Source organism: Manis pentadactyla (assembly GCF_030020395.1).
Source record: "Manis pentadactyla isolate mManPen7 chromosome 15 unlocalized genomic scaffold, mManPen7.hap1 SUPER_15_unloc_1, whole genome shotgun sequence".
Lineage (NCBI taxonomy): Eukaryota > Metazoa > Chordata > Mammalia > Pholidota > Manidae > Manis > Manis pentadactyla.
In genome coordinates this window covers 1,139,581-1,159,853 of record NW_026644588.1, presented here as the reverse complement: position 1 = coordinate 1,159,853, position 20,273 = coordinate 1,139,581, and the positions used below count along the sequence as shown (strand labels likewise).

General features: G+C 39.3%; 1 pseudogene; it reads right to left on the bottom strand.

Moving 5' to 3' along the window:
• Positions 1-20,273, bottom strand: part of LOC118920340 (zinc finger protein interacting with ribonucleoprotein K-like) — a 122,058-nt pseudogene that overhangs the window by 64,963 nt on the left and 36,822 nt on the right.

Genomic DNA, 20,273 nt, shown 5'->3' with positions numbered 1-20,273 from the left:
GTGTGAGAGAACTCTTGGATGATGTGGTGAAATCAAGTAAGCGATCTTCATCCCCACATCCGTCAGACTCCTCCTCGTCCTCCTCTTCCTCTTCTTCAGAGACTGACAATGATATTTGTATTCGTTCGTCATGCAGCAGGAGTTGGTAAAGCCCAGTGGGAGGGTGATATATATGCTTATCTGACACCCTTAGTAGCACCAGTTATTTAACTCCTTTTAGGCCAAGTGAGGATCCTGATTTTCCACCAGGAGGGGTCAAAGCACTTTATACACCTATTCCTTACAAGACATTAAAAGACTTCAAACAGGCTATTTCCTCTTATGGTACTAATTCTCCATATGTTGTGGGTCTCTTGGGGTTGGCAGAACAGGAAAGGATGATTCCTCACGATTCGGATTTATTGGCTCGTACTTGTCTAGACTCTCCTGAATTTTTACAATTTAAAACGTGGTGGTATGAGCACAAGTTTTGAGAAATCAGCATGGCGATCCTGCAGTTCTTATAACTGCTGAGCAACCAGCAGGACAAGGAGACTGGCTGCAGATAGAAAGACAAGCTGGGTACGATGACACGGCAGTAACACAAGTACGTCTGTGTTGCCTAAAAGCCTAGGGAAAAATACAAGCAGCTGGAAAGCCTGCCTTACCATTTAGTAAAATTAAACAGGGCTCTTCAGCCTATACGGGATAAATGGCCCTCAGCTTATATCATTCATTATATGGATGATATTCTCATAGCCCTACCTAAACATTTATCTCTCAACACGATTCTCAGTGGAACAAACTGGATTAAAACAATGGCGATTACAAGTAATCCCAGATAGAATACAAATACAATACCCAATGAATTATTTGGGGAATAAAATTCAGGAAAATTCAATAATCCCTCAAAAAATTCAAATAAGGAGAGATCATCTTAAAGCTTTAAATGATTTTCAAAAGCTTTTAGGACATAACTATTGTATCTCACCATTATTAAGAATTCCTACATATAAATTACAACATCTTTTCAATTACTTAAAAGGACCCCCAGATCTTAGTAGTCCTAGAGACTTAACCTCAAAAGCTGAGGAGGAACTCAAGTGGATAGAACAACACACTCAAAAGGCTCGATTATCAAAAATTGACTTATACAAACCCTTACTCTTATTAATTTACTCCCCATTCTCCCACAGGATTGCTCTGTCAATGTGACGGTTGGTTAAAATGGATGTTTTTGCAGTATCAAACTAAAACCCGCTTACAACCTTAACATTGACAAATTAGCCTCCATTATCCTGAAAGGACGACAGAGACTAAGACAGATGACTGGTCAAGACCCTCACTCCATTATTCTTCCATTACCTAAACAAAATATTATGCAAATATTTCAAGAAAATACTTATTGGCAAATTGCACTTTCTGACTTTTTAGGAAATATTGACTGTCACTACCCTAAGAATAAATTATTTTCCTTGTTTCAGCGTCATCAATGGATCCTTCCTCAAAACACTTCTCCTAATCCATTATTAAATACTGTTACCTGTTTTACCGATGGTACAAAATCTTTTAAAGCAGCCTATACAACTTGTTCTGGTTTGTGAAAAACTTCAAACGTCTTTCACTTGTGCCCAGCAAAATGAGTTCTTTGCTGTATTGGAAGCTCTGCGAGATTTTCCAGGTCCTCTTAACACTGTCACTGGCTCCGCTTCTGCTGCCTTTCCGTTCCTCTATTAGAAACCGTGACATTGGGCACCGTACAGTCTCCTACTAACACTTTATTTTCTCAATTACAGGCATGTATCCATCAACATCCACATCCTTTTTCATCACTCATACATGATCACATTCTAATTTACCAGGTCCTTTATCATACTGTAATGATAAAGTAGACAGGCTTGTTTCTTTAGTTAATTACTCACCAGGTCAACGCTATCATGACCTGACTCATGCTCCCTCCTTTAAGTTACAGAGACATTTTTCGCTCTCTGAATCTGTAGCTCAAAATAGCTTGAATTTTTGGCCAGCCTGTTCTCAAATTAATTCTCCTCACAAGATGGAACCGTTCCCAGGGGAACACGCCCTAATGCCCAACGGCAAATGGATGTTCCTATTGTTCCTGAATTTTGGAACTCTAAAACATATTCATGTTTCCATTGACACTTATTCTTCTGCTTCCTGGGCCACAGCTTTAACAGGCAAACGATCTCATCATGTTATTACTCATCTTTTACAAGCATTTGCAGTACTAGACGTTCCTGCCACCATAAAAACTGACAACACTCCAGTTTACCTCCTCTGTGCTAAAGAAATTTTATCAGCTATACATATCTGCGGGTCAGAAGCAGGGACCGACACACCTCCTTGAATCTTATATCTGGATACCACACACTTGAGTATCTCCATAAATTTCAATGATGTAGGGAGCATGTGTAACCAACCCAGGGTCTTTGCCAGGTTTATACTGCTAGTTTCTGTGACAGAAGCTGTTTTATCTCTATTACCTGGCAGGTCCTCACACTATGTGTTAGTCACCATCCTAGTGTGCTCAGCAAAGCTGACCTTTGTGCCCTCCCAATGGTTGGAGGAAGTCATGGGAATCCTGAGCTCTTGTGGGGTCTTGTCCTTTCTCTCTGACAAGTTAGAGCAGGGACCTGACCCTGTGTTACCTCTGAGAACACTGTCTGGGTTCTGCTGGCGGCTTGCAGAAAAGCACTGACTCTTAGAGACACAGTTGTCTCAGGTAGTGCTTGTGATGGGGTTTTCCATCTTCCAAGTCACCAAACCAGAAACAACCTGTGACACATGGCACTGCTTTGTGCAATAATAATGGTCTTTGGGCACTTCTAATCCGCAAAATTCTCTAAACTGTGCGGGATAATTTGAAACAGTAATAAGGCTGCCAACCTGAACAATAAACAGCTTTCATGGGGATCCAAATGTTGGGTGCCTCAGAAGGGACAGTATGATGGCCAAATATGGAGGGCTCCAGTTTTTACTTAGTTTGTGTCACTACCAATGCCTCCTAGGGAAGACTGCAGTGTGGTCTTTATTTTTTGCCTGTTGCCAGAGGCCTGTGACCTCAGAGGTCACCCTGAAAAAGGGGCAGTTGTGACAACCTCCTGTGCTTCTGGAGATTGAAAAGGCAATATTTTCTATTCTTCCTGAAGTTGCTATTATCTACTTTTTGTGTACACTCAATACAAAAATGCCACAATGCAAGTGTAAATTTGGTGGTGTACTTCCAGAAGAGTAAATAATTAAATAATTTTTTTAAAAAAGTAAGAATCCTTTTCAAGGTCTTTGTGTGACATGCAACTATTCATTTAATGTTGAAAATGACAGGACAGGTGTAGATCAACATAAACAATTAAGCATGAGAGATGTATAATTTCCTCAACTAGTATCAAACCAAGTGAAAACTAATTTTTAAAGAGAAATTTAGATGAAGGAGTTAAATACTATTAGGAGAGGTTGTAGGAAACTTCCACACTGTCTATGATCAATCAGCTCATACTTCTGTTGAGACTGTCTCTCTGATCAATGTTCAATGGACACATGAACAAAATAAACTGGAAGTGCCAACTGTAGAAGCCATGTTACAATCAATCGTGGAAGTCCCACTGAGATATGGTCTGCATTGCCTGTCACCACAGACCCCAGCCTCTGCCAGGTGTGGTACCCACAGATGTCCCTTGTACCTTGCTGTTAAGGGCAAGTCAAGTCCCCAAAGATGTGGCAATCAGCACTTGTCTAAACGATGCTTTGTGTTCAGATTCATGGCTTTTCATTCTCAGGTTGATACCTGTTTTGTTTTTGGTTCCTAGATATTTGGGATCCTTGGTGGATCAGGCTACTCATTTTCATACATTTTGGCTGTCTTATGAGTTACTGTTTTTCTGAGCTGTCTTACAGTGTTCTTTGCCATCAGTGGAATCATGGGGTAAAACACAGGTACTGCCCTGTAAGCCTGTTGCTCAAGCTAGCCTCACAGACCAGCGGGTTTGCAGTTCTCACTCTACTGGCAACTATGGGGACAAACTTGCTCTCAAGAAGCTGAAGACCTTTCCTCTCAGATCAGGAAGAAGATAAAGATGCTCAATCTCATCACTTTTATTCAATACAGAATTGGAAGACCTAGCCAGAGCAATTTAGTCAAGAAAAAGAAATTAAAGGCATACAAATTGGAAAGAAAAGAGTAAAATGGTCACTTTTCGCAGGTGACATGACACTATATAGAAAATCCTAAAGACTTCACACAAAAACGGTTAGAACTGCGGTAATTTGCCTCCCAAAAAAAAACCTCTACATGGTATTTATAGGAACTGCTCTAGATGGGAGTGCTCCTAAAAAGAGCACAGATGAAAACACCCAACATATGAAAAATGGAGGAGGAGGAATAAGAAGGGAGAGAAATAAAGAAGGATCAGACAATGTTCATAATAGCTCAATAAGCGAGTCACGTTAGACAGAAAGATACTAAAGAAGCTAAGCTTGAACCTTTGGTAACCACGAAGCTAAAGCCTGCAATGGCAATAAGTACGTATCTTTCAATAGTCACCCCAAATGTCAATGGACTGAAAGCACCAATCAAAAGACACAGAGTAACAGAATGGATAAAAAAGCAAGTCTCATCTATATGCTGCTTACAAGAGACTCACCTCAAACCCAAAAACATGCACAGACTAAAAGTCAAGGGATGTAAAAAGATACTTCCTGCAAACAACAGAGACAAAAAAGGAGGTGTTGCAGTAATAGTATCAGACAAAACACTTCAAAACAAAGAAAGTAACAAGAGATAAAGAAGGACATAACATAATGATAAAGGGCTCAGTCCAACAAGAGGATATAACCATTATAAATATATACGCACCCAACACAGGAGGACCAACATTTGTGAAACAAATACTACCAGAATTAAAGGAGGAAACACAATGCAATGCATTCATTTTGGGAGACTTCAACACACCACTCACTCCAAAGGATACATCCACAAGACAAAAAATAAGTAAGGACACAGAGCCACTGAACAACACACTAGAACAGGTGGACCTAATAGACATCTACAGCACTCTACATCCAAAAGCAACAGGATGTACATTCTTCTCAAGTACACATGGAACATTCTCCAGAATAGACCACATACTGGGTCACAAAGAGAGTCTCAGTAAGTTCAAAAAGATTGAAATCCTACCAACCAACTTCTCAGACCACAAAGGTATAAAATTAGAAATTGTACAAACAAAGCAAAAAGGCTGACAAACGCATGGAGTCTAACAACATGCTCCTAAATAATCAATGGATCAACGACCAAATTAAAATAGAGATCAAGCAATATATAGAAAGAAATGATGACAACAACACAAAGCCCCAACTTCTGTGGGATTCAGTCAAAGCAGTCTTTACAGGAAAGTATATAGCAATCCAGGGATATTTACAGAAGAAAGAACAATCCCAAATGAATAGTCTAACATCACAATTCTTGAAATTGGAAATAGAAGAAAAAATGTGGACTAAAGTCAGCAGAAGGAGGGATGCAATAAACATGACAGAAGAAATAAATAAAATTGGGAAGAATAAAACAATAGAAAAAAATCAATGAAACCAACAGCTGCTTCTTTTAGAAAATAAACAAAATAGATAAGCCTCTAACCAGACTAATTAAGAGAAAAAGAGAACCAACACACATCACCACAATCAGAAACGAGAGATGAAAAATCACTATGGACCCCACAGAAATACAAAGAATTATTAGAGAATACTATGAAAACCCATATGCTAACAAGCTGGAAAACCTAGAATAAATGGACCACTTCCTAGAAAAATACAACCTTCCAAGACTGGCCCAGAAAGAAACAGAAAATCTAAATAGACCAATTTTGAACAACGAAATTAAAGCGGTAATCAAAAAACTACCCAAGAACAAAACACCCGCGCCAGAGGGATTTACCTCAGAATTTTATCACACCTACAGAGAAGACATAATACCCATCCTCCTTAAACTTTTTCAAAAAACAGAAGAGCAGGGAGTACTCCCAAATTGATTCCAGTAAGCCAACATCAGCCTAATATCAAAAACAGGAAACACCCCACCAAACAAGAAAACTAGAGACCAATATCCCTTATAAACGTAGATGCAAAAATCCTGAACAAAATATTCGCAAACCGAATTCAAAAATATATCGAAAGAATCATACACCATGACCAAGTGGGACTCATCCCAGGGATGAAAGGATGGTACAACACTCGAAAATCCATCAGCATCATCCACCACATCAACAAAAAGAAGGACAAAAACCACATGATCATCTCCATAGATGCTGAAAAAGCATTCAACAAAATTCAACATCCATTCATGATAAAAACTCTCAACAAAATGGGCATAGAGGGCAAGTACCACAACATAATAAAGGCCATATATGACAAACCCACAGCTAACATCATACTGAAGAGCAAGAAGCTGAAAACTTTTCCTCTGAGATCGCAAACAAGACAGGGATGCCGACTCTCTCCACTGTTATTCAACATAGTACTGGAGGTTCTACCCACAGCAATTAGACAAAACAAAGAAATACAATGAATCCGGATTGGTAAAGAAGAAGGTAAACTATCAATATTTACAGATGACATATTGTACACTAAAAACCCTAAAGACTCCACTCCAAAACTACTAGAACTGATATCATAATTCAGCAAAGTTGCAGGAGACAAAACTAATACACAGAAATCTGTGGCTTTCCTATACAGTAACAATGAACTAATAGAAAGAGAAATCAGGACAACAATTCCATTCACAATAGCATCAAAAACAATAAAATACCTAGGAATAAACCTAACCAAGGAAGTGAAAGACCTATACCCTGAAAACTATAAGACACACTTAACAGAAATTAAAGAGGTCACTAACAAATGGAAACTCATCCAATGCTCCTGGATAGGAAGAATTAATATCGGCAAAATGACCATACTGCCAAAAACAATATACAAATTCGATGCAATACCTATGAAATTACCAACAGCAATCTTCAACGAACTGGAACAAATAGTTCAAAAATTCATATGGAAACACCAAAGATGCCGAATAGCCAAAGCAATACTGAGAAGGAAGAATAAATTGGGGGGGATCTCACTCCCTAACTTCAAGGTCTACTACAAAGCCACAGTAATCAAGACAATTTGGTACTGGCACAAGAGCAGAGGCACAGACCACTGGAACAGAATAGAGACTGTAAGCATTAACCCAAACATATATGGTCAATTAATATATGATAAAGGAGCCATGGACATACAATGGGGAAATGACAGTCTCTTCAACAGATGGTGCTGGCAAAACTGGACAGCTACATGTAAGAGAATGAAACTGGATCACTGCCTAACCCCATACACAGAAGTAAATTCAAAATGGATCAAAGACTTGAACGTAAGTCATGAAACCATAAAACTCTTAGGAATAAACACAGGCAAAAATCTCTTAGACATAAACATGAGTGTCCTCTTCTTGAACATACCTCCATAGGGAAGGGAAACAAAAGTAAAAGTGAACAAGGGGGACTATATCAAACTGAAAAGCTTCTATACAGCAAAGGACACCATCAATAGAACAAAAAGGTACCCTACAGTATGGGAGAATATATTCGTAAATGACAGATCCGATAAAGGACTGACATCCAAGATATGTAAAGAGCTCACTCACCTCAACAAACAAAAAGCAAATAATCCAATTAAAAAATGGGTAATGGAGCTGAACAGAAAGTTCTCCAAAGCAGAAATTCAGATGGCCAACAGACACATGAAAAGATGCTCCACATCGCTTGTCATCAGAGAAATGCAAATTAAAACCACAATGAGATATCACCTCACACCAGTAAGGATTGCCACCATCCAAAAGAAAGACAACAACAAATGTTGCTGAGGTTGTGGAGAAAGGGGATCCCTCCTACAATGCTGGTGGGAATGCAAATTAGTTCAACCATTGTGGAAAGCAGTATGGAGGTTCCTCAAAAATCTCAAAATAGAAATACCATTTGAAACAGGAATTCCACTTCTAGGAATTTACCCTAGGAATGTAGCACTCCAGTTTGAAAAAGAAAGGTGCACCCGTATGTTTATCGCAGCATTATTTACAATAGCCAAGAAATGGAAGCAACCTAAGTGTCCATTAGTAGACGAATGGATAAAGAAGATGTGGTACATGTACACAAAGGAATATTACTCAGCCATAAAGAAAAAACAGATCCTACCATTTGCAACAACATGGATGGAGCTAGAGAGTATTATGCTCAGGGAAACAAGCCAGGCAGAGAAAGACAAGTACCAAATTATTTCACTCATCTGTGGAGTATAAGAACAAAGAAGACCTGAAGGAACAAAACAGCAGCAGAATCACAGAACCCAAGAATGGACTAACAGTTAACAAAAGGGAAAGAGTCTGCGGAGATTGGGAGGGGAGGGAGGGATAAGGGTGGGGAAGAAGAAAGAGGGCATTATGATTAGCATGTATAGAGTGTGGGGGGCACGGAGAGGGCTGTGCAACACAGAGAACACAAGTAGTGATTTTACAGCATCTTACTATACAGATGGACAGTGACTGTGAAGGGGTATGTGGGGGGGGACCTGGTGAAGGGGGGAGCCTAGGAAAACATAATATTCTTCATGTAATTGTAGATTAATGATACAAAAAAAATCTGTGAAAATCTGACACTTGCATTTTTGGCATCTTTGAATTTTCAGGCTAAAGGATTCCCAATTTTACACCATTTTTGATTAATTATACTTTGTGATAGTGAAAAAATATGTAAGTCATATGTAAATCATAAAATTTGTATGTAAATATGTAAAATATGTAAATCATAAGAATTTGATCCAAAATAAAGTCTGAGCAAATCAATATGTAATAGTTAAACATAATAGGCAATCATTTTCATTTGCCACTTTTGGTCATTAGTGATAGAAGCATGCTGAGCTTTCTTTTAAATAAATATAATCTGTTCCTATACATAATGAGCATATTTTTGGTTGTTAACCTGATTAATATCAGTACCAGGGATTATTGGTAGTTTCCTCTTTTTTATATTCTGTATTTAAATATTTTCTTTAGGTTTCATTTTAATTGCTTGTGGCAAATTTCTAATTTCACTACTTTGAATTTATGAAACCACATGCCTTCTGGTCTACATGTAGTGATGATTTGTCCTACCCCACATTGTAAAAGCCCACCAGAATATTTTTACTAAGAGGATCTGTCATTTAAAAAACTTTTAGATCTAGTGTGTTTATTTCCTATACCACTCTAATGTGCCAGATGAAAGCTTACCTTTTTTCAATTAATACTCAATTATCTTAATGCTGTACATTCAGTAATTTTCTTCCTATTCTCTTAAGGTCACAATGAGTTTTTCCTAAACATGTAAATACAAATCTACTAAAGACTTCTTTAACACATGCCATACATAGGATCTATTAATAAATATTGACCCCAAGATAAGGGACACAGAAAAATAATTGGTATCTCTCCTGTCCTCAGCATTACCCCATAGGGACAATTTAGTGTGGTGGCAAGAAAAAAAATGATACACGTATATGCATTAGACAGGAAGAACTAAAACGTATCAGAGTGGTGCCATCCATCCATCCTGACGTGGACCGCCTGCTCACGTAACATCCCTACCCGTGTGTTTCTTCACCCAAACCGTGCTCCTGCTCTGTTCTCTTTTCTATAAAGCCTGTCACCTTCTAACATACTATGCAACTTAGTAAGTTAGGAACACTTCTGACTGTTCCCCTCACCCAGAATGTAAGTTTTTTGAGAACAAAGTCATTTTGATGTTTTGTGCATGTTCATCTCAAATACGTAGCAAAGTGCCAGACACACATAAAATCATTTCTTGAGCACTGAATGTCACCTTAACTTTCCTACCCATTTGTGCATTCTGTTGCCTGTCCTAACTTCACTATTTCACTGTCCTCCCTTCAGGTTCAAGTTCCCTAAGTGTTGTCAAGAATGGAAAAATGACATAATCAGTGGAAAAGGTGATTAAGAGTTTAGCTAAGCCCCATGCTCAGCACCCTTCTCTTTTCAGATTCAGTGTACTGTTCACCTAGATGGTAGGCTCCCGCCCTGCACAAGGGCAGGACTCATGTCTGTCACCCAGGTGCCCCACCACCCAGTGAGCGGTCATGTATGACAAGGATGGAGGTCTCCTGAGATCACGCATTCACAGCAGCGAGCACATAGTAGGACCCTGCACCGATCACGTGAGTGAAGATTGTATGGAAAGAACTGGAAGTTGAGGGAACAAACCCTAGTGTTCCCTTCATCCAATGGAAATCCTGTCCCTTCAGTTGGGACAAACTGGGGCCCAGGCCCCAGGCATGGGAAGAACACTTTGATGAGACCCAAGATGTTTCCAGAGGGGTTTCTCCAACTCTCTTGGACCCAGTGGCCCAGCCACAGCTACTGGACATACACACCACGCTCCTTCCAGACAGGATGGAGGAGGCAGGTCCTCAGTCAATTCTCTTTCCCAAAGAACAGAAAAGGATGCACACCATCCTGAAAACTAACAAAAAATAGGTGCATGCACGCCCTGAAGATGTGACACGGGTGTGTAGTCTTAACAGTCTCTGAGCAAGACTCCAAGTTAGGAAATGATAGCTTTCTATGCAATGAATTCTTAAACCTGAGTTCTCACTAACTTGTAAAGCTTAAAAATTAGTCTCAAAAGGGTAGCCAAGATGGTGGCATGAGTAGAGCAGTGGAAATCTCCTCCCAAAACCACATATATTTTTGAAAATACAACAAAGACAACTCTTCCTAAAAGAGAGACCAGAAGACAAAGGACAACATCCAGACCGCATCCACACCTGCGAGAATCCAGCGCGCCACAAAGGGGGTAAGATACAAGCCCTGGCCCGGTGGGACCTGAGCGCCCCACACCCCAGCCCTGGGCGAGAGGAGAGGAGTCGGACCGGGGAGGGAGAGGGAGCCCAGGACTGCTAAATAGCCAGGCCTAGCCTTCTGCACCAGAGCGCAGACACAGTGCCTGCTTGGGGTCCTGGATAATAGGGAAACAGGACAGTAAGACGTGTGAGCGGGTCCCCAGTGACACTGCTGTGGGGACAAAGAAAAGCGAGTGCTTTTTGGAAGTCTTAAAGGGACAGGGACCCCATGGCTGGACGGAATCTTCCTGGGACACTCAGTCCAGCAGAAGGGAATCTGGGGAACTCTGGGCACTCTATCCAGCTGGGCAGCAGGGAGCATGGAGGCCCCTCATGGAGATGAATAGACTCCCTGCCGATCCTCCTCCAACGTGGATCCTCCATATCAGAGCAGCCACTCGAGGCAGGCCACACACACAACAACAGCGGAGATAAACTCCACAGTGGCCGGGCAAGAATCAGAAGCCCCATCTCCGCACAGTGCCCAGGACAAGCCACTAGTGGTCGCTGTTCTCCCAGGAGAGAAGGCCACAAACCAACAAGAAGGGATGTTGGTCCAGCCATCACTCGTGCCAGCCCTGCAAACTATCTCTATTGCCATGAAAAGCTAAAATGTCAGGCAGACAAAGATCACAGAGACAACACAGAGAAGGAGACAGATCTAACCAGACTTCCTGAAAAAGAATTCAAAATAAAAAATCATAAACATGCTGATGGAAATGCAGAGTAATATACAAGAGCTAAGGAATGAAGTCTGGTGGGAGATTACAGATGTTTGGAAGGAGACTACAGAAGCAAAACAAACTCTGGAAGGATTTATAAGCAGAAGGGAGAAGATGCAAGAGGCTACTGATGGAATACAAACCAGAGAACAGGAACGCATAGAAGCTGACACAGAGAGAGATAAAAGGATCTACAGGAATGAAATAAAATTAGGAGAACTGTGTGACCCATCCAAAAGGAACAATATACGTATTACAGGGGTACCAGAAGAAGAAGAGAGAGTAAAAGGGATAGAAAGTGTCTTTGAAGAAATGATTGATGAAAACTTCACCAAACTGGGAGAGGAAATAATCGAAAAGACCATGGAAATACACAGAACTCCCAACAGAAAGGACCTAAGGAGGACAGCACCAAGAAATGTAATCATTAAAATGGCAAAGATCAGGACAAGGAAAGAGTTTTAAAGGGAGCTAGAGAGAAAAAGGTCACCTATAAAGGAAAACCCATCAGGCTATCATCATACTTCTCAACAGAAACCTTACAGGCCAGAAGAGAATGGCATGATATATTTAATGCAATGAAACAGAAGGGCCTTGAACCAAGGATACTGTATCCAGCACAATTATCATTTAAATATGAAGGAGGGATTAAACAATTCCCAGACAAGCAAAAGTTGAGGGAATTTGCTTCCCAAAAACCACCTCTACAGGGTATTTTAGAGAGACTGTTCTAGACGGGAGCATTCCTAAGACTAAACAGATGTCAACAGAGAAAATAAAATTACAGCAAAGAAAGCAGACCAACCAAATACCACCTAAAGGCAAAAAATAAATTAACTACCCACTAAAAGCACTTAAAGGAAACAGGAAAGAGCACAGAATAAAACAACCAACATATAAAGAATGGAGGAGGAGGAATAAGAAGGGAGAGAAGAAAACAATCTCCAGACAGTGTATATAACAGCTCAATAAGCGAGCTAAGTTAGGCAGTAAGATACTAAAGAAGCTAACCTTGAACCTTTGGTAACCACGAATCCAAAGCCTGCAATGGCAATAAGTACATATCTTTCAATAGTCACCCTAAATGTTAATGGACTGAATGCACCAATCAAAAGACACAGAGTAATAGAATGGATAAAAAAGCAAGACCTATCTATATGCTCCTTACAAGAAACTCACCTCAAACCCAAAGACACACACAGATGAAAATTCAAGGGATGGAAAAATATATTTCAGACAAACAACAGAGAGAAGAAAGCAGGGGATGCAGTAGTAGTATCAGACAAAATAGACTTCAAAACAAAGAAAGTAACAAGAGATAAAGAAGGACATTACATAATGATAAAGGGCACAGTCCAACAAGAGGATATAACCATTCTAAATATATATGCACCCAACACAGGAGCACCAGCATATGTGAAACAAATACTAACAGAACTAAAGGGGGAAATAGAATGCAATGCATTCATTTCAGGAGACTTCAACATGCCACTCTCCCCAAAGGATAGATCAACTGGGCAGAAAATAAGTAAGGACACGGAGACACTGAACAACACACTAGAAGAGATGGACCTAATAGACATCTATAGACGTCTACATCCAAAAGCAACAGGATACACATTCTTCTCAGGTGCACATGGAACATTCCCCAGAATAGACCACATACTAGTTCACAAAAAGAGCCTCAGTAAATTCCAAAAGATTGAAATTCTACCAACCAACTTTTCAGACCACAAAGGCATAAAACTAGAAATAAATACTACAAAGAAAACAAAAACACTCACAAACACATGGAGGCTTAACAACATGCTCCTAGATAATCAGTGGATCAATGACCAAATTAAAATGGAGATCCAGTAATATATGGAAAAAAATGACAACACAACACAAAGCCCCAACTTCTGTGGGATGCAGCGAAAGCAGTCTTAAGAGGAAAGTATATAGCGATCCAGGCACACTTAAAGAAGGAAGAAAAATCCCAAATGATTAGTCTAACATCACAAATATTGAAACTGGAAAGAGAAGAACAAATGAGGCCTAAGTCAGCAGAAGGAGGGACATAATAAGGATGAGAGAAGAAATAAACAAAATTGAGAAGAATAAAACAATAGAAAAAAGCAATGAAACCAAGAGCTGGTTCTTTGAGAAAATAAACAAAATAGATAAGTCTCTAGCCAAACTTATTAAGAGAAAAGGATAATCAACACACATCAACAGAATCAGAAATGAGAATGGAAAAATCATGACAGACTCCACAGAAATACAAAGAATTATTAAAGACTACTATGAAAACCTATATGACAACAAGCTGGAAAACCTAGAAGAAATGGACAACTTCCTAGAAATATACAACCTTCCAAGACTGACCAAGGAAGAAACACAAAAGTTAAACAAACCAATTATGAGCAAAAAAATTGAAACGGTAATCAAAAAACTAATAAAGAACAAAACCCCCACGCCAGATGAATTTACCTCGGAATTTTATCAGACATACAGGGAAGACATAATACCCATTCTCCTTAAAGTTTTCCAAAAAATAGAGGAGGAGGGGATACTCCCAAACTCATTCTATGAAGCTAACATCACCCTAATACCAAAACCAGGCAAAGACCCCACCAAAAAAGAAAACTACAGACCAATATCCCTGATGAACGTAGATGCAAAAATACTCAACAAAATATTAGCAAACCGAATTCAAAAATACATCAAAAGGATCATACATCATGACCAAGTGGGATTCATTCCAGGGATGCAAGGATGGTACAACATTCGAAAGTCCATCAACATCATCCACCACATCAACAAAAAGAAAGACAAAAACCACATGATCATCTCCATAGATGCTGAAAAAGCATTTGACAAAGTTTAACATCCATTCATGTTAAAAACTCTCAGCAAAATGGGAATAGAGGGCAAGTACCTCAACATAATAAAGGCCATCTATGATAAACCCACAGCCAACATTATATTGAACAGCGAGAAGCTGAAAGCATTTCCTCTGAGATCGGGAACTAGACAGGGATGCCCACTCTCTCCACTGTTATTTAACATAGTACTGGAGGTCCTAGTCACGGCAATCAGAAAAAACAAAGAAATACAAGGAATCCAGATTGGTAAATAAGAAGTTAAACTGTCACTCTTTGCAAATGACATGATACTGTACATAAAAAACCCTAAAGACTCCACCCCAAAACTACTAGAACAGATATCGGAATACAGCAAAGTTGCAGGATACAAAATCAACACACAGAAATCTGTGGCTTTCCTATATACTAACAATGAACCAACAGAAAGAGAAATCAGGAAAACAACTCCATTCACAATTGCATCAAAAAAAAATAAAATACCTAGGAATAAACCTAACCAAAGAAGTGAAAGACTTATACTCTGAAAACTACAGGTCACTCTTAAGAGAAATTAAAGGGGACACTAACAGATGGAAACTCATCCCATGCTCGTGGCTAGGAAGAATTAATATCGTCAAAATGGCCATCCTGCCCAAAGCAATATACAGATTTGATGCAATCCCTATGAAACAACCAGCAACATTCCTCAATCAACTGGAACAAATAATTCAAAAATTCATATGGAAACACCAAACACCCCGAATAGCCAAAGCAATCCTGAGAAAGAAGAATAAAGTAGGGGGGATCTCACTCCCCAACTTCAAGCTCTACTATAAAGCCATAGTACTCAAGACAATTTGATACTGGCACAAGAGCAGAGCCACAGACCAATGGAACAGACTAGAGAATCCAGACATTAACCCAGACATATATGGTAAATTAATATTTGATAAAGGAGCCATGGACATCCAGCGGCGAAATGACAGTCTCTTCAACAGGTGGTGTTGGCAAAACTGGACAGCTACATGTAGGAGAATGAAACTGGACCATTGTCTAACCACATATACAAAAGTGAATGCAAAATGGATCAATGACCTGAATGGAATTCATGAAACCATTAAACTCTTCGAAGAAAACATAGGCAAAAACCTCTTAGACATAAACATGAGTGACCTCTTCTTGAACATATCTCCCCGGGCAAGGAAAACAACAGCAAAAATGAGTAACTGGGACTGTATTAAACTGAAAAGCTTCTGTACAGCAAAACACACCATCAATAGAACAAAAAGGATCCCTACAGTATGGGAGAATATATTTGAAAATGACACATCCGAAAAAGGCTTGACGTCCAGAATATATAAAGAGCTCACACGCCTCAACAAACAAAAAACAAATAACTCAATTAAAAAATGGGCAGAGGACCTGAACAGACAGTTTTCCAAAAAAGAAATACAGAAGGCCAACAGACACATGAAAAGATGCTCCACATCGATAATTATCAGAGAAATGCAAATTAAAACTACAATGAGGTATCACCTCACACCAGTAAGGATGTCTGCCATCCAAAAGACAAACAACAACAAATGTTGGTGAGGCTGTGGAGAATGGGGAACCCTCCTACACTGCTGGTGGGAATGTAAGTTAGTTCAACCATTGTGGAAAGCAGTAGTGGAGGTACATCAAAATGCTCAAAACAGACTTACCATTTGACCCAGGAATTGCACTCCTAGGAATTTACCCTAAGAATGCAGCAATCAAGTATGAGAAAGATCAGTGCACCCCTATGTTTATCGCAGCACTATTTACAATAGCCAAGAATTGGAAGCAACCTAAATGTCCATCGATAGATGAATGGATAAAGAAGATGTGGTACATACACACAATGGAATACTACTCAGCCATAAGAAAAGGGCAAATCCAATCATTTGCAGCTACATGGATGGAGCTGGAGGGTATTATGCTCAGTGAAACAAGCCAAGCGGAGAAAGAGAAATACCAAATGATTTCACTTATCTGTGGAATATAAGAACAAAGGAAACAAAACAGCAGCAGAATCACAGAACTCAAGAATGGACTAACAGGTACCAAAGGGAAAGGGACTGGGGAGGATGGGTGGGTAGGGAGGGATAAGGGGGGGGAGAAGTAGGGGGGTATTAAGATTAACATGCATGGGGGGGTAGGAGAAAAGGGAGGGCTGTACAACACAGAGAAGGCAAGTAGTGATTCTACAACATTTTGCTATGCTGATGGACAGTGACTGTAAAGGGGTTTATAGGGGAGACCTGTTATAGGGGATAGCCTAGTAAACATAATATTCGTCATGTAAGTGTAGATTAGTGATACCAAAAACAAAAAAACAAAAAACAAAAAACAAAACAAAAAAAAAGGGCAGTTCCTGTGTGGTAACCTCCAATGAGTTCTACACAAGGGCATAAAGGGCATATAAAAGTGTGGGCAAAGGGTCTGTTTGCGTTTATACAGAAGATCAAAGCCTAATTGGGCTACCCCAAAAATGAACTAAGATACGATATGAAAGAGAACTTCCAACATTAGCACTCTCTGGAAGACTCATGCCAGAAGATGATCATCAAAAAACCCCAACAAAGATCCACGCACTGCTACAGCTGTAGATGCACTCATCCCACCAGCTCCTGGACTTGCCATGGGAATGAAGAAGATATCTAAGCTGGCCTGTGCATACAGTAAAACAACAAATTTGACTGGATCTATACTGTTGGAACTCAACCAAGAATTAGGAGAAGTGCAAATTGTAGCGCTCCAAAATCTTACAACTACAGACTATTTACTGTTAAAGGAACATAAGGGATGTGAACAGTCCCCAGGAATGGGCTGTTTTAATTTGTCTGATTTCTCTCAGACTGTTCAAGTTCAGTTGGACAATTTCCACCATATCATAGATAAGTTTTCACAAATGCCTAAGGTGCCTAACTGGTTTTCTTGGTTTCACTGGAGATGGCTGGTAATTACAGGTATGCTTTGGTTATGTAACTATCTTCCTATTATGTTAATGTGTGTGCGCAATTTAAGTAGTAGCTTAAAACCTATACATGCTGAAGTTACTCTACAAGAAGATATGTCAAGGAAATAATCAATCTTCCCAGGTTTTCTTCCGCCTGCTACTTCTATAGCTTTTCTTCTTCCTACCTAATCACAACCTTTAAATAGAACTCGTACCACATGTCGAATTTACCGAGTATCATAATTCTTCCAAGTGGTAAAGACACCTCAAGACAAATGCTGGGCATAGAAGCCACAGGGCATAAATATGCAAAGAAGTAAAAAGCTAACCTTTTGAAACAATAAGGCTTCTCTCTCACTTACCAACTTAACATTTCCCTGTATGGCCCCAGAAGATGACTGGTTAGCCAGAGACGGGTAAGATTCCTCAAGCGAGGAACAACCTAAGACAGGCACAGTCGCAGGGGGCCATCTGTTGAGAAAATGGGGAGCAGCAGAGGTGAGGCTTCGAACCTCACCCCTCCGTTCTGAGAGAAATCTTCTGCATCCGTGGATGTTTATTGCCCTTGTCTAGCTCGGATTAACACATAGTCTACAGGCACACACATGATCATCTACATTTGCTCTCTTACAACACTAAACTCTGTTTTCTACCTTTATCTTGTATCTACCTACCACTTCAGCATTTTATTAAAAATAATAATAATAGAGAAATGTGGTATCCACATATAAATCAAGTTTAAAAATCAAATGAATATTCATATTAGAACTGACTGTTTATAGTTCATAATGCATGAACAAAACCGAAAGCTTCTGTGATGACTGGCCCTGCACTGTTCACCATGTAACTTATTCACTATGTAAGAATTTGTACTCCATGTAAGAACTTGTTCGTTATGCATCAGAAGATTGGAGACTGACAAAAATTAGCCTTGGGGTGGATTAATGATTGTGCATTGAGTATTGACACCCCTATACAGAAATTTATTGTTGTTAACAACTATTTGATCAATAAATATGAGAGATGCCCTCACAAAAAAATATATATATGTATATATATATCCCATATAAACAGACTTCCAATTGTAAAATAAATAAGTAACTGGGATGTAATGTATAGCATAAGGAATATAGTCAAAATATTGTAACAACTTGGTGTGGTGATAGCTGGTACCTAGAATTATCATGTATATAAATGTTGAATCACTGTGTTGTACACCTGAAACTAATATAATGTAATACTGTGTGTCAACTACCCTTCAATAAAAAAAATAAAAAACCCCAACAAAGATCCACGCACTGTTACAAGTGTAGATGCACTCATCCCACCAGTTCCTGGACTTGCCAGGGGAATGAAAAAGCAGATATCTAAGCTGGCCTGTGCATACAGTAAGACAACAAATTTGACTGATCTATACTGTTGGAACTCAACCAAGAATTAGGAGAAGGGCAAATTGTAGCACTCCAAAATCTTACAACTACAGACTATTTACTGTTAAAAGAACATATGGGATGTGAACAGTCCCCAGGAATGGGCTGTTTTAATTTGTCTGATTTCTCTCAGACTGTTCAAGTTCAGTTGGACAATTTCCACCATATCATAGACAAGTTTTCACAAATCCCTAAGGTGCCTAACTGGTTTTCTTGGTTTCACTGGAGATGGATGGTAATTACAGGTATGCTTTGGTTGTGTAACTATACTCCTATTATGTTAATGTGTGTGCGCAATTTAATTAGTAGTTTAAAACCTATACATGCTGAAGTTACTCTACAAGAAGATATGTCAAAGAAATAATCAATCTTCCCAGGTTTTCTTCCGCCTGCTACTTCTATAGCTTTTCTTCTTCCTTCCTAATTACAACCCTTAAATAGAATTCGTGCCTCATATCAAATTTACCGAGTATCATAATTCTTCCAAGTGGTAAAGATACCTCAAGACAAATGCTGGGCATAGAAGCCACAGGGCATAAATATGCAAAGAAGTAAAAAACTAACCCTTTCAAACAATAAGGCTTCTCTCTCACTAACCAACTTTACATTTCCCTGTATGGCCCCAGAAGATGACTGGTTAGCCAGAGACGGGTAAGATTCCTCAAGGGAGGAACAACCTAAGACAGGCACAGTTGCAGGGGGGCCATCAGGTGAGAAATTGGGGATCAACAGAGGTGAGGCTTAGAACCTCACCCCACTTGTCCTGAGAGAAATCTTCTGCATACGTGGATGTTTTCTTGCCCTTGTCTCGCTTTGATTAACACATAGTCTACAGGCACACACCTGATCATCTACATTTCCTCTCTTATAACACTAAACTATGTTTTCTACCTTTATCTTGTATCAACCTACCACTTTAGCATTTTATTAAAAATAATAATAATAAAGAGAAATGTGGTATCCACATATAAATCAAGTATAAAAATCAAATGAGTATTCATATTTGAACTGTTTATAGTTCAAAATGCATGAGCAAAACCGAAAGTTTCTGTGATGACTGCCCTTGTACTGTTCACCATGTAACTTATTCACTATGTAAGAAGTTGTTCTCCATGTAAGAACTTGTTCCTTATGCTTCAGAAGATTGGAGATGACAAAAATTAGGCTTGGGGTGGATTACTGATTGTGCATTGAGCATTGACTACCCTATAGAGAATTTTATTGTTGTTAACAACCATTTGATCAGTAAATGAGAGATGACGTCAGAAAAAAAAAAGTGCACACTTCCAATTGTAAAATAAATAAGTAACCGGGATGTAATGTATAGCATAAGCAATATAGTCAAGATATTGTAACAGCTTGGTATGGTGATAGCTGG